Consider the following 15,968-nt stretch of genomic DNA (forward strand, 5'->3'; position numbering starts at 1 on the left):
CTGTATAAGGTGGTTCTTTATTGTTTAATGTGTTATGATGATTTTGTATATATATTTGAGCCACACAGAGTGGCTGGGGAAACCCAGTCAGATGGCTGGAGTATTTATTATTTATACCCCACCCATCTGGCTGAGTTTCCCCAGCCCACTATTATTATTATTCTTATTATTGCTACTACTATCACTACTATTATTGAATAGAACATCAATATTTTCATGGCAGAATTGCTGCAGGTATGTCTCCTAGCTTTTCCAGCTCTGCTCAATTCCTGTTTGTGAAACATCCTTCTCTGTGCAGCTGCCCAAGGAAGCAGGTCAGTTGGAGGGGAGACACAGAGAAAGGGGCAGGAGGAGGGGCAGGGAGACCCCAGGGAGAGGTGGGGGCCTACAATGTGAGAAATGCCCTTGTGCAAAGCCATGTTTGGAAAAGAACCACAAAGCCTGGATGGCACCACTGACTGGCAGAGAGAGAGAGAAAGGGTCTGAGAACCTCACACACACACACAAAAATACCCTCAACCCAGCAGACGTTTTCACACCATGAACCAACACAAAGTTTTCCAATCCTTGCATTTATTAAAAAGAAGAAGCTAAAGCATTTTTGCAGGCAAACCAAATCCAAGCTCCAATCCCGAGCCCATTTACTCAGGAGTCAGGCCGCACTGGCCACAGAGGGGCTTACTCATGAGTAGACAGGCAGACAGGACGGCTCCCTCTTGACTCCTTCCCAGCATCGCCTTCAGCAGCACCAAGCAAAGCGGTTTCTTCCCCAGCAGAGATGGGGGTGCAGTCGAGGCAGCTGCACCTCAGAGGAGAGCAGGGTGGTCTTCCTTTCCCCAGAGGTCTTGCACCGGAGATCGGCAGAGTTACCCACCCCCTGTGAGAGGAGGAAACACTGTTAAAAACTTTGCTGGTGCTGGTTCTGAAAACCCCAACCAGTGACTCCAACTGGGAGGCAGAAGAGCTGCTGTTCTCGGAGTTCAAATTGCACACAGAGGGTCTGTTTTGCAGAGGGTTGGACTAGATGACCCCTTCAGTCTCTCCGAACGCTACATTTCTATTCTATGATTGTAGGAGAGACCTCTGAGCATTTCATGTATGCACTTGGGGGAATTTGAACGGAGCTTGGCTGCCATACACACTTTGTTTCTAATGTGGTTCTTTTTCCTTCTTCTTCTTTATGCAAACAGCAACCCCAGAGAGGACACATTTGAGGAGATCATTGTGTTGGTGTGAATTGGTGTGCATTTAGCTCTTTCCCTTCCAAATCTACAATTCTGTGATTCAATAACCACCTTCACAGGGACGTTTCACCCAGGTTGCCTTTGCTATTTGAGGAGGGTCAGTGACTGAGCCCCCACCATCTCATACCACAAAGAGCTGTTCTTTCAGCCAAGGGAGGCTAAGGGGAGTTATGGCTGAAAGGGTTGGAGACCTTTCATGGGGGCAGCAAGGGGAGAGGACAGGGTTGTCAACCCCCAGTGTGCACACTAATATTGTTCCAACTCACAGTGGATGTAAAGATTAAGAGAGGGAGTGGGGAGGGGAGAGCGATGAGTCTCATGTATGTGGGATCATGAGACACCACTGACTTATTTTCCAGACAAACTAAGATTTGATTTAACTCACCTCTACGGCAACACACCACTTGACGATTACACCGAAATAGTTGCATTAGGGGCGGCCGGCACCTAAAAAGTTGCAGTATCCCTCTCTGCCTTTGACATCTTGGCCTGCAATTAAATTGGGCTCTGGTGAAATCTGGAGGAAGAAAAAGAAGACTTTGAAGGCAGTGTCTCACAGGACTGTCCTTCCACAACTTCTTCCACAGTGGCCCCGCTGGCATGGACACCCGGAGGGCACCAGGTTGGGGAAAACTGGTGCAGGAAGAATGCAGGGCTGGAGCAGAGAGTCAGTCCCTTCTGCTGCCTCCCTGCACCTTCAGGACAGGGTCTGAGGCAGGGTGGTAGGGAAGGCTGCGTCAGAGTCACTGGCTTCCCTGGGTGGCCACTGTCAAACTGGGAGAGAGAAGCCCCCTTGCCCAGGAAACTGGCCCGTTCTTTTGTCCACTGCAAAGCTGAGTTTGCTGAAGCGCATTATTGCAGATTTGAAAGCAAGACCTTGTGTGGATCACATAAATGAGCTAATAAGAGACTGGCTGGTGGATCTAGCCAAAGGGGACCCATCCAGTCCAGCATCCTCTTCTCGCAGGGTCTACCTTAAGTCCCATTTGGGATATTCTCCAGGAGGACAGAGGGGCAAGATCCCACCTCTTTGGGAGTCAGAGCAAGTGGTGTTCAGAGGCAGGTTTGAATTGAATAAAGCTGAGAGCAGTGGAGCTGCTCAGAGAAGATGCATCTGAGAAGAAGGCCATACCTGGAGCTAGCAGCATCAAGAAGAGGACGGCCACAGAGAGGAGGCAGAAGATCTTCATGGCTGGAGGTTGGTGGAATCCTGGAGATGCCAGAAGCCAAATGGAAGAGCAATTGCCAGGGGAAGGAGAGGTCCCTCTACTTATAGGTGCCTGGAGGACTGATGAAATCTTGTGGGATGCCAACCGTTGTTTGAAGGATGGATGTGGCAAGCTCTGAGTTTCATGTGCCAAGGACCAGCCAAAGACCACAGAATCATAGGTTTACAGAAGGGACACCAAGGATCATCAAGTCCAACCCCTACAATGCAGGCATCACAGCTATAGCATCGCTGACAAGTGCCCATCCAACAACTGCCCATCCAAACAAAACTAGGCTATTTATGTATGCAACGTCAGCAGCAAGGGTTATAGTGGCAAAACACTGGAAAGATAAAAATACACCCACTAAAGAGGAATGGGTAGTCAAACTGTGCGAGTACTTGGAGCTTGTAAAGCTGACAGATGCAACAAGAGATAAACCTAAAAAATTGGTGAAAGAAGAATGGGAATGTTTAAATAATCATTTAGGGGACAAGGGCTCAGCAAGAAAGATCTGGCTATATTTAGAATGATACCGCAGAGAGAAATGTTCCCTGATACCAAGATGAGGGATTCCTTTGGAATGCAGATAGAGTTAATTGATAAGAGTAATGATCTGTTGTGAGCTTGACGGAAGTGTACAATAGATGAGCTTTCCTGCTTTGGCTCATCTTCCTTTTTCTTTTCTTTTTCTTTTTCATTTTTCTTTTCTTTTATCTTTCCCATAGTTGCTTATGTTCTGTGTCATGTACTTTGATATTTTTTGTAGTTTTTGTAGTTTTTTTTGTCCATTACTATTAAGGAATTTTCCTTTGTAATGTTGGTTGTTTATATTTATATGTACCTGTTTATATGTACCTGTTTAAAGCAAAATAAAAAGAAGTATAGGTTCACAGATGGGACAGCAAGAGTCACCTAGTCCAACCCCTGCAATGCAGGCATCAAAGCTATAGCATCCCGGACAGCTGCCCATCAAACATCCTTCAAAGGAGAATCAGGCACCTTCTGAAGGGCTCCGTTCCACTGTTGAGCAATTCAGAAAGTGAATCTGTTGGTTTGTGTATCTGAAGAAGTGTGCATGCACACAAAAGCTCATACCAAGAACTAACTTAGTTGGTCTTTAAGGTGCTACTGGAAGGATTTTGTTTTGTTTTGTTTTGTTTTGTTTTGTTTTGTTTTGTTTTGTTTTGTTTTGTTTTGTTTTGTTTTGTTTTGTTTTGTTTTGACTGTTGGTTTGTGTCTTGCTCTCTGCTCACAGTGGCATGGTATCTTTTGGGTTCCCTTGGGGGGGGCGGGTGCTCTGCAGGCAAGACCAGGGACTGGGTGCAGAGGGTGAACAAAACACTTTCCATTAGCCAAACTCTAGACCCAATCACTGCTAGGCAGGCATGGGGCACCGAGGGTTCACAGGGCCGTGCTCTACTACCTCCTCACCTGCCCTCCTCACCTGCAGCTGAAGTACAACTAGGCCCAACTAGAAGTTCCTTTGGCCTCACCCAGCTGCAAGGCTCTTCTCAGGATCAGTCCTGAGAATCTTATGGAAACATTTCCACTTGGGCTTGCTCACCACCCTCTCCAACTCAACAGGTTGTCCCCAACTTCACAAACTGAGTTCTGCATCCTCTCCCTGGGCACCACCTAAAGCTGATCTGGAGGCTATTATCCCACATCACCCAATACCTTGGAATAGATTTTGAGGATGCAATGGGTGGGGTCTGCAGGGGAGAAGAGCTGGGATTCCCATCCACAAGTGGAAGTCTGTGGCCTTGGATTCAACCCCATCGGTCCAGCACCAAATGATTCTGTTGCCCTTCCATGCTCTCCAGATCCATCTTTCCCAGGCAAAGGCAGCCTTAAGCTTCTCTTTCCCTGGACACTCTTTGTGCACTGCCCTGCTGTCTATTTGTGTGTGTGTGTGTTGTGCTGCTTTTATGGTATTTGTGTTGCTTTCAAGGTGCTTTATTTCAACAGTTCTGGCTGACACAGGGTTAAAATTCTGTGCATTGTTTTAAATATATGGGGGGAATTACAAAAAAATGGGCACCCAAAGGGAGGACAAGGCTTTTCTATTTAATTTTGGAGAAAGGGGAGAAGTATCAGTGCCAGTCGTGAGCTGTTGGTCTGGGCTGTGCCTGTAACATTTAGCAGGCAGTTGCTGGTCTTTTGCAATCTCCACAGAGATGGGCCCCAGGAGATGTCTTCAGCATCCTTTCCCAAGAGCCTGAAGTTCAAACCCAGCAGGCAAGGTGGGGAACCTGTGGTCACAGGGCTAAGTCCCATTTCCCCACCTGGTCTTGCTTCAAGTTAACGGACAAGTTAATGCCCACAATCAGCAAAGTTGGGTGAAGCAACTGCCAGATTCAGCCCAGTGAACTTGGGCATTAGCCCAGATCAGAAGGTGATATTGGGGTGTGTGAAATGGTGGGAATGGGGAGCAGCAATGCCAAAGACATCCCTTTCCATGCAAACAGATTCGGGGATGGAGCTGGAGAAAAGGGGCAAATAACACATGTGAGGATTCCTTGAAAATATTGTTACACTGCACCCAAATGGCTGAGCATGGAGAAAACCCAGGAGTTTCAGTGTTGCCCAGAGTTGGGTTTCCTTGAATGTGAGCGGAGATATAGATTTTTTTGAACATATAGAGAGAGCCTGAGCATAAAATGGATGGGGTCACAGCATTAACACTCCCCCCCCCCCAAATCATCCTTCTCAGTTCCTGACAGCTTTGGATCCCCTCCTCAGGAAACAGGAATCTGTGTCTCGAGCTTCCAGGCTGCTTCCAACTCAGCTCTCAAACTCCACATGGGCTCAGGACCAAAATATCTCAAGGGACGCCTCTCCCCATATGAACTAACCTGGACCCTGAGATCATCATCAGAAGCCCTTCTTCACATGCCTCCTTTGCAAGAGACATGGAAGTCCGCACTATGAGATGAGGTCTTTTCTGTGGTGGCTCCCTGTTTGTGGATTGCTCTTCCCCGGGAAGCTCACTCTGCTCCTTTAGGTGCCAGGCAAATACATCCCTCTTCTTCCAGCCTTGGACTAATGGAAAAATGGTGTTTTACACTATGTGTGGGTGTTATTGTTTGTTTTCTTAATATGGTATGTATTTTGATGTTTTTGTATTTTAAACTGCGCTGATGACACTCCAGTGGCCAGCGAAGGTCCTAGCCCTACAAAGAAAGTTGTCTGAAGAAGAAGAAGAAGAAGAAGAGTTTGGATTTGATATCCCGCTTTATCACTACCCTAAGGAGTCTCAAAGCGGCTCACATTCTCCTTTCCCTTCCTCCCCCACAACAAACACTCTGTGAGGTGAGTGGGGCTGAGAGACTTCAAAGAAGTGTGACTGGCCCAAGGTCACCCAGCAGCTGCATGTGGAGGAGCGGAGACTCGAACCCGGTTCCCCAGATTACAAGACTACCGCTCTTAACCACTGCACCACACTGACTAGCTCAGCAAACTCCTCTTTGAGATTCTAACCCTCTGTGGGATCAGGACCCCAAGAATTGGAAGAGATGAAGGGCACTCTCTGATCCACAGCAAGATGAGCAAGCTTTTTGCCTAAGCCTCCAGGTGTCAACACCTCACAGGCTGCAGATGTGGAGCAGGATGCCAACTCACTTGCAAGCAAGAGGAGAGGAGAGGGGAGCTGGCATCAGGGTTGGATTGGGGGCAGAGGTCCAGGACTTCACTTAGCAAAAAGAGGAAGAGCAACCCCAGATCCAGCAGGGCTGGCTCAACCACATTTTGAGGGGCTCACTTGCCGTTTTTCCTCTGCTTGCTTCTTATCCGAAGCAACAATTGCTTCTGTGTGCAGACTTTAACATATTTTCTCGCTGTTGACATTTTCTGGCTCTGGGTTCTGGAGCTAATGGAGGCATTTATTGCTAGTTGCCATAGTGCAATTCCCACTTCCTTTTGGTCAGCATCCTAAACTCCACTGTGAGTAACCCAGAAAAAGCATTGGCTTGCGGGGGATATTGGAATTGAGCCCTTGGTGGTATGATGGGATGGAAGCGGGGAGGGAGGAGAAGGAGAGCATCACCAGAACCAAACCTGGTGGCTTAGGTGAGTGTCACTCAGATGATGGGGAGGAGGAGCCCACCTGAGAGGCCTCACCTGTCTTGGATGAAAATGAGGCTTTGGACATCCATCAGACCCCCTTCCTTAAGAAGACAAGGATGAGGAGCCTGGAGTTCTCCAGATAATGTTGAGGACTAACAATGGTGACTCTGTGTTTTTGTGTTTGTATGTGTGACACATTGGATAGTAGAGTCTAACCCCAAAATCCCCCCTCCCCACACACGTTTTCACAACATGGACCTACGCAGATTTTTCCAATGTTTTCATTTATAACTCACCTTAACGCAACATAATAGGCCAATTGAACCCAAAAAACGAGGCCCCCCACACCATTTTTGGCATCTCCCCCCCTAAGACGTTGACATCTCCAATTATCACATTGAGCTCTGGTGAAATCTGCTTCTTCTTTCTCCACCTCCTCCCCGCTTTCTCTGCCCTGGTCAAGTCCTCCTTAGGAAACATCCCGTCCCTCTGTGTGCAACTGCCCAAGGAAGCGCGGCAGTTGGAGAGGAGATATGGAGAAAGAGGCACAAGGAGAAGCAGGGGGTGGGGTGGGCAAGAGGGGTGGGCCCACAATTTGAGAAATGCTCTTGTGCAAAGCCATGTTTGCAAAAACCAACCACGAAACTGGGATGGCACCACTGACTGTCCTCGAAGAATGCATTTTCCGATATGCATTCAGCTAGCAATAAAGATAAGGGAGGGGATACAGGTCCTTGGAGCAGAAGGCTGTCCATGGCTACCAATGGCCATGGATCACATGGGATTCCCAGGAACTGGCATTAAGAAGCATTGTGGCCTCTCCCTGCAGAGGCAGAGCATCTCCCTCATGGCCAGCAGCCCCTGGTCTGCATTTCAGGCCTCCTAGTCAGTGGTCACCCCTGCCTCCTGGGTGAGGAAGTTCCATAGTTTCACTACAAGCTGCACAAAAAAGCCCTTGGTTTTATCTCTCCCGAATCTCCCGACACTCAGCTTCCCGTCATGTCTCCATTGCACTCCTATTTAAATCTGCCTTACCTCCCATTAGGAACCCCCTGCATCTCTTCCACCTTTTCCCCACACGCAACCTGCCCCACTGATCTCGCTGCTTGGTAGTCTTGGCATTCTGGAGGGCAGAGTGTCAGCATCCGACAAAACACTCCCAGGGCAAAGGGTATCTCTGGAGCCATCCATGTCAAAGGATGTTTCGCCCGGAGTTGTGGGTGAGCTGCAGCAATTCCACTCTCATCCAGAATTCCCTGCTGACGATCTTGATGGAAAAGGCCATCAGACGGGAGCTGAAGTCAAGGTGAGCTTGAGGATCTGATCGGTGGTGGCTCCCCTTTGTTGCAAGTTCTTAGAGGAAGAGACGATGCTGTCAACAGCCATTGGAGCTCCTGCCAGAGGGAATGGGGAAACCAAACAGCTGGAGCATCACTCTTTTTTAGACCTGTTCCCCTCCAGATGTTTTGGAATACCAGATGTGGACTTGGAGGGACTTGGAGAAACTTCATTTTTTTTTATAAAGTTCCCCTTAGAAAATCTGCCACCCACCCACTCCCACAGGAAATGATGTTTCTGATCTAATCATTTCAATTCTAAAATGCATGCCCTGCTTCTTCCCTTCCACAAAGGATTTGCTCAAAGCATCAAAGCAAAATTGGTCCACACATTAAAATACAGAGCAATCTGAAAACAGCAGCTAAAAGGGGAGAGAGGTGGGCAATTCGGTCAATTTCAATTTTGCACACAGTTTCATTTTCCCAAACTGCCTTAAAATACAGAAACATTCTTCTGAAAACTAATCAGCATTTTTTGCGAATTTTTCCAAATATGCAGGTACTTCCTTCGGCTACATTACTTGACTGAAGAACTGCATTGCAAAATTCAAAAAAGAGAGGATCTGGAAGGTTAACTTGGTTCCGGCTTGCGTATTGTCCAGAAAGTGCAAAATTCATAGGCTTTTCTGCAATTTGAACTGACTCTATTTCTCCCCCCCCACACACACACACACACTCCTGAGCAACCCCACAGAGAACTCCAGCAACAGTCAAGAAAGAGCAACAGTTTGATTTCATAGCAACTTGAGGGTGTTCCTGCATATTCCTTTTCACATTTGAAAGATCAGGGATGTCAACTGATAGCAAAGGCAGGGAAAGAAATATTTTCTTATGCAAGATTCCTGCACTTTGTTTGAACAATGAATTTGGATGCCTGGTGACGACCACTATTTATATGTGCCAAAGGGATTTGTTGATCAATAAAATTACATCAAGCATCACCTTCTTCCTTTCTTCGGATGCCGGCCATTCCTTGCTATTATCTCCCCATCATTCTATGAGCATAGCTAGACTTAATCTCCCATCATTCCTGGCTGCTAGCCCTTCTGGCTTGTGAGGCGGAAGGGAGCTGGGGGTCCCCATCAACATCTGGAAGGCACCACATTACCTACTTCTGCCATAGCCCTCTAACTCTGAGAAGGAGGGTCTCCCTCTCCACCTTACCTGGTGCTCCTGGGAGCAGGAGGAGGAAGGCAACCGAGAGACCAGGTGAAAGGGCTTCTGGGCTGCATGTCAGAGACTCCAGGGCAGAGCGGAGGTGGGGAGCTTCTCCGTGTTTCTAGGTCACTGGGGGTTGTGACACCTTCAGGGGTCTTTGGAAATCTTGCAGGGGGAGGGGAGGATGAGCACAGCCCACAGGCCTTCCCAACACAGGGTCTCCACCAGTTTCTGCAGAAGAGAAGGAAGCAGAGAGATGTCCACAAAGGCAAAGAGTGAGAACGATAGTCTTGAAGTCCTTGTAGGGATGGGGACCAAAGTCAGAAAACAGGAGATCTGGACACAGGTCACAACTCACACCTGGGTCAAACACAGTCTTCAGAAACCTGGTGCTCTCCAGATGTTTGGGACTACAATTCCCATCGCCCTCAGCCTGCAAGACCATGTGAGGCCAAAGGTGAGAGGAGATTTTGCATTCATATGCTACTTGCCTGTATAAAGATCCAGAGTAGTTTACAAAAGAGCGTGAGAATATGTGTGGGGCAGTTTGAGGCAGCCACACCCAGGGGTTTGGTCACGGATAAATCCACAGGCATAGCTATGATTCTATCCAGAATCTTGAGATGTCTCCCCTTCCCATTTTTGCTCTATTTTGGGGGCTGAGCATTCCTTGCTGTTTCCTTCGCACTTTACTCGAGGGGCAGCTAGTGTTGGGACTGTCAGATATGTGTGGACTGCATCTCTCATTACTCCTGGCCGGTGGCCCTTCTGACTTGTGAGGCAGGGGGAGCTGGAGTTCCCCCTCAACACTGGGAAGTCCCCACATTGGCTCCCAGGAACAGGAGGAAGGGGACAACACAGAGATATTTCATATTTTATTTTGGGGAGGGGAGAGAAATATCAGTGGTAGCTGTAAGCTGTTGGTCTGGGCTGTGCCTGTAACATTTAGCAGGCAGTTGCAGGTCTTTTGCAAATTCCACAGAGATGGGCCCCATGAGATGTCTTCAGCATCCTTTCCCCAGAGCCTGAAGTTCAAACCCAGCAGGCAAGGTGAGGAACCTGTGGTCACAGGGCTAAGTCCCATTTCCCCACCTGGTCTTGCTTCAAGTAAACGGACTAGTGTTGCTCCATCGGATGCCCACAGGGAGCAAAGTTGAGTGAAGCAACTGCCAGATGCAGCGCAGGGAAATTTGGAATTAGCCCAGATCAGAAGGCGATATTGGGGGGCAGTGGGTGGGAGTGGGGAGCAGCAATGTCACTGAGATCCCTTTCCATGCAAACAGATTCAGGGATGCAGCAGAAAGGGGGCAAATAACACATTTCAAGTTCCTTTGAAATAGTGTTACGCAGCAGTCAGTTCCCTGAGTGGTGAGAAAATCCATGAGTTCCCGTGCTTGCCCAGAGTTTGGTTTCCTTGGAATGAAGGTCAGCGGAGGCTGTGCTGTTTTTAGGATATCTGGTGTTATTTACACACATATTTTTTATATAATATATTTATTAAGATTTTTTTTTAAATAAGTAGATTACAAAGTAAATATCAACAGAGAGGAAAAAAAGAAAAGTAAAAAATAGAAAATAGAAAAAACAAGCAGTTAAAAACAAGTCCATCTTTTCATAACTTATACTTCGTTTACTTATTTCCCTGACCCCCTCACACCTCCCTTTTCTGTGTTCCAATTCACATATTTAGTTCAGCAAATCCTTCCCCTCTTTATTTTATTCTTAATCCAATATCTTAATATACTGTAACTTTATATTTTCATCTATTGTCAACCTATTTTTGCGAATTCATTCTAGCCTTATTGCTAAAACCAATTCGTTTCAATCCAACATCATTTTAACTTTCATTAATTTTACAATGTTTCTGCAAATAGTCTTTGAATTTTTTCCAATCTTCTTCCACCGACTCTTCTCCCTGGTCTCGGATTCTGCATACACATATAGACAGCCTGAGCATAAAATGCAGGGCTTCAATGCACCCCCCCCCAAAAAAAAACCACCTCCTTCTCAGTCACAGCTTAGGATTCATCACCTGAGGCCTTTTATCATGATTCTCATCAGCAAGAGTTCTGGAGAGGGGGCAGCACTAGGCAGCTAGGGGCTGGGGGTGGAGGAAAGGCCCACCCATTAGTCAGAAGGATGCCTTCACCCAGTTGCCGCTCTTGCAACCTGACTCGTTCTTTTGAGATGCTCATGAGGACACTCTAGTTGCCGGCCAGAGTCATTGCCTTACACAACAACTTGTCTGACCAGTTCTGACCTCCTCTCTTAGATTCTAACCCTCCGTGGGTACAGGACCGCTGGAATGAGAAGGAACTGAAGGCACCCTCAATATGAATCACCTTTTGGCCAAATCCCCCAGGTGTCAACACCTCACAGGTTGCTGATGTGGAGCAGGATGCCAACTCACTTGCAGGCAAGAGGAGAGAGGCCATCAGGGTTGGATTGGGGGCAGAGGTCCAGGGCTCCACTCCACATAATGAACAGGAGGCTCCCCAGATCCAGCAGAGCTGGCTGACCTCATGTTAAAGTATGTGAAGTAGAACACATCGCCTTCTCAGGAAGACCTCCTGTAAGACCATAGAGGCACAACTTCAGGCTGAGGATTCCTGGGGTGTTGGAATGGGAAGTGGGGAAACCTCCTATCATCTCCACCTTCCCTCATGTCCCAACGGTTCTCACCAGCTTTTATTCCTCTGCTTGCTCCTTATCTGAAGCAAGGACTCCTTCTGAGTACAGCCTTTTAAATGTTTTGTATCTATGGGTTTTTTCTAGCTCTGGGGTTAATGGCCCTAAACATTGCTGGCTGCCATTGTGCAGTCCCAAAGGACAACTCCGTTTGGGTTTCTTTTCAGGCTTGGCATGAAAGTGGGGGCACCACTCCCTTGACTTTTTTCCTCCCCCAAGAGCACATTTGGGTTGTACCTTTCTTAGCTCTGATTCTATCCTGGGCTAGTCATGCTGTGACTCATCTGTTTATTAATTGACTGGGAAGGTGAAAGGCAGAGATTGGATGGCTCAAAGGACCCATCAGGAGGAGCTGAGAAGCAAGACATTGAGGGCAAAACTCCACGTGCGGAGACTTTCAAAATCAATGCAGGATGAATGTGGGTTGGTGTGAGAGGGGGTGGACTTCAAAATCACACCCTTCTCAGGTGTCTGTGGGTCAGGTGTCACCCACTTCCTTTTAGGCAATGCCCTAAACAGATATTTATACTCCACTGTGTGCAATCCACTAGAAGGATTGGCTTGTCGAGAATATTGGAACTGAGCCCATGGTGATGGGATGGAAGCAGGGAGGGAGGGGGAGCATCTCCTGAACTAAACCTGGCGAATGTCACTCAGATGATGGGAAGAAAGAGCTCACCTGAGGGGCCTCACCTTTCCAGGGTGGTAATGCATTGCAGGGGTTGGACTAGATGACTCTTGGGGTACCTTCCAAAGCTGAAGCTCTATAAGTCTATGATTCTGTGGTCTTTGGCTGGTCCTTGGCACATGAAACTCAGAGCTTGCCACATCCATCCTGCAAACAACGGTTGGCATCCCACAAGGTTTCATCAGTCCTCCAGTCACCTATAAGTAGGGGGACCTCTCCTTCCCCTGGCAATTGCTCTTCCACTTGGCTTCTGGTACCTCCAGAATTCCCACCATCCTCCAACCATGAAGATCTTCTGCCTCCTCTCTGTGGCCGTCCTCTTCTTGATGCTGCTGGCTCCAGGTATGGCCTTCTTCTCAGATGCTTCTTCTCTGAGCAGCTCCACAGCTCTCAGCTTTATTCCTGTTAAACCTGACTCTGAGCACTACTTGCTCTGACTCCCAAAGAGGTGGGATCTTGCCCCTCTGAACTCCTGGAGAATATCCCAAATGGGACTTAAGGTAGACCCTGCGAGAAGAGGATGCTGGACTGGATGGGTCCCCTTTGTCCAGATCCACCAGCCAGTCTCTTCTTATTAGCTCATTTATGTGAACCACAGAAGCTCTTGCTTTCAAAGCTGTACTAATGTGCTTCAACACACTTAGCTTTGCAGTGAACAAAAGAATGGGCCAGTTTCCTGGGCAAGGGGGCTTTTCACCCCGATTTTGCCACTGGCCGCCCAGGGAAGCCAGTGACTCTGACGCAGCCTTCCCAACCACCTTGGCTCAGACCCTGTCCTGGAGGTGCAAGGAGGCAACAGAAGGGCCATTGTGGAAGAAGTTGTAGAAGGTGAGTCCTGCAAGAGAGAGCCTTCAAAGTCTTCTTTTTCCTCCTGCAGATTTCACCAGAGCCCAAGCTCAATGTCCTAATCGGAGATGCACACGGCTCGGAGGGAGATGCGTAAGACGGTGCCCTAGGCCAATTGGTAGCTGTACAGGGGGTCGAGTGTGTTGCCGTCACGGTGAGTTAAATCAAATCTTAGCTGTTCCCCCAAAATTAGTCAATGGTGTCTCATGACCCCAAATGTCCCCGGGAAATGCAGCAGCGGCAGTCTCAGCAGCCCGGAGCAGTTGGCTCTGGCTGGCTTCAGGAGCTGCTTGGAAGTCCCCATACAATGGTGGTACGGGGGCTCCAAGATGCAGCTTCCGGGCTGCCTCCACCTTCCCTGAGCCCAGCAACTAAGCTGTGAAGGGAGGCTTCATGCTGCCTATGAGAGCAGCCACCTAACTCCTACTTGCGTGCAAGCAGGAGCAGGGAGGGGATCTCTCAGCTGTGTATGGAGGCTTCACGCTGCCTATCGGATCCTGCCCCCTCCTGCTTGCAGGCAGGTAGGAATGGGATTGGGGCTGCTCCGATGGGAAGGGAGGCATTGCGCTGCCCTCCTTCTCCGCCTTCCATGCCTGGCCCACCGCGCACCACTACTCCATGACCACCACCAGTGAACAACCAACAACTCAGGGGCTGCCCAGGCTCATGGAGAAAGGAGGTAGAAGCCTCAGAGTCTGGTAGATAGAAGAAGACCACTTCTATTTGATGTTTTGAGGGCTACTAGTTGATGTACTATTTCTGTTTTTTTCTTTGGTGGTGATGGAAATGTATTTTCTTTTTCTGTATGGTTTGTTAATGTGATTGGTAACAATACAATTTAATAAAGGGGCGGGGAGAAGACTTGGAGGAAGGGGAAACGTTGCGGTTGAGGTCCAGGTGGTGGCCACCCCTCTGCCACCGCCATCGTTGCAGCATCAACGTCACGGACGTGTAGCATTTAATTAATTAAAGTGTCCCCGGATTTATTGAAAAAAATCTGGTAACCTTACCTTAGCCTGGGGGGAAATGCCTCCATTGGCCCAAAGAACAGCTTTTCGTGGTTTGAGAGGGTGGGGGCTCAGTCGCTGACCCTCCTCAAATAGCAAAGGCAACCTGTGTGAAACATCCCTGTGAAGGTGGTTATTGAACCACAGAATTGTAGAGTTGGAAGGGAAAGTGTTAAATGCACAACAACACACAAACACAAGGATATGCTCAAATGTGTCCTCTCCTGGGGTTGTTGTTTGTAAAAAGAAGAAGGAAAAAGAACCACATTAGGAAAATTATGTCTGTATGGCAGCCAAGCCCACTCAAATTCCCCAAAGTGCATATATGAAATGCCCAGAGGTCTCTCCTATACTCATAGAATAGAAGTGTAGCATTGGGAGTCACCAAGGGGACATCTAGTCCAACCCTCTGCAAAACAGAACCTTTGAGCCTCTGAGCCAGTGTGGTGTAGTGGTGAAGAGCGGTGGACTTGTAATCTGGTGAACCGGGTTCGATTCTCCGCTCCTCCACGTGCAGCTGCTGGGTGACCTTGGGCCAATCACACTTCTCTGAAGTCTCTCAGCCTCACTCACCTCACAGAGTGTTTGTTGTTGGGGAGGAAGGGAAAGGAGAATGTTATCTGCTTTGAGAATCCTTAGGATAGTGATAAAGCGGGATATCAAATCCAAACTACTACTCCTACTCCTCCTCCTCCTCCTCCTCCTCCTCCTCCTCCTCTTCTTCTTCTTCTTCTTCTTCTTCTTCTTCTTCTTCTTCTTCTTCATGCAATTTGAACTCTGACAACAGCAGCTCTTCTGCCTCCCAGTTGGAGTCACTGGTTGTTATGTACTGAGTTGAATAGGATTCAGAATGCAGCAGTCTGATTGGTCCTAGAACAATAGGATCCAGAATGCAGCAGTCTGATTGGTCCGCAGGAGCCACCCAATCCAACTCCAGGTGGAAGTGAATCCGCAACCTGATTGGCCTACAGGTGAATCCCGGAATTTGCCAATCACGTGGGGCCCATTGTGTAAATAATGCAGACATTCTGGGGCAACTTCCATTCCTCCTCACCACTATGATTTGAATAAAGAACATGAAATCCACTATTGACTCCGAGTAAATTTCACTGGTCTGGGTTTTCAGAACCACCACCAACACCCATATTAACAGTGTTTTGTCCTCTCACAGGATACTAACTCTGCAGATCTCTGGTGCAAGACCTCTGGTGAAAGGAAGACCACCCTGCTCTCCTCTGAGGTGCAGCTGCCTCGACTGCACCCCCATCTCTGCTGGGGAAGAAACCGCTTAGCTTGATGCTGCTGAAGGCGATGCTGGGAAGGAGTCAAGAGGGAGCCGTCCTGTCTGCTTGTCTACTCAGGAGTAAGCCCCACTATGGCCCGTGGGGCCTGACTCCTTAGTAAGTGGGCTCAGGATTAGAGCTTGGATTTGGTTTGCCGAAAAAAATGCTTTAGCTTTTTCTTTTTAATAAATGCAAGCATTGGAAACCTTTGTGTTGGTTCATGGTGTGAAAACGTCTGCTGGGTTGAGGGGACTTTTTGGGTCAGGCTGTCAGACCCTTTCTCTCTCTCTCTGCCAGTCAGTGGTGCCATCCAGGCTTTGTGGTTCTTTTCTAAACATGGCTTTGCATAGGGACATTTCTCAAATTGTAGGCCCCCACCTCTCCCTGGGGTCTCCCTGCCCCTCCTCCTGCCCCTTTCTCTGTGTCTCCCCTCCAACTGAC

General features: G+C 48.2%; 2 long non-coding RNA genes across 3 annotated transcripts in view; one reads left to right on the forward strand and one right to left on the reverse strand.

The window, feature by feature from the left end:
- Positions 1-15,610, forward strand: part of LOC310842123 — a 52,224-nt gene extending 36,614 nt beyond the window's left edge. The window contains exons 1-3 of one of the 2 annotated variants that reach the window (XR_014562895.1): positions 12,419-12,733; positions 13,269-13,391; positions 15,416-15,610. This is a non-coding gene — a long non-coding RNA (uncharacterized lncRNA). Of the gene's footprint in view, positions 1-12,418; positions 12,734-13,268; positions 13,392-15,415 lie in introns of those variants that run through there. The other variant, XR_014562893.1, reaches the window with a different exon arrangement.
- On the reverse strand, positions 557-2,450 carry LOC310842106. The gene is made up of 3 exons (XR_014562867.1): positions 2,377-2,450; positions 1,630-1,761; positions 557-877 (listed from the first exon to the last, which is right to left on the reverse strand). It is a non-coding gene; the product is annotated as an uncharacterized lncRNA (long non-coding RNA).
- Positions 15,611-15,968: the final 358 nt, after the last annotated feature.

Source organism: Podarcis gaigeae (assembly GCF_964106915.1).
Source record: "Podarcis gaigeae genome assembly, chromosome: 3".
In the NCBI taxonomy this organism is placed as follows: domain Eukaryota; kingdom Metazoa; phylum Chordata; class Lepidosauria; order Squamata; family Lacertidae; genus Podarcis; species Podarcis gaigeae.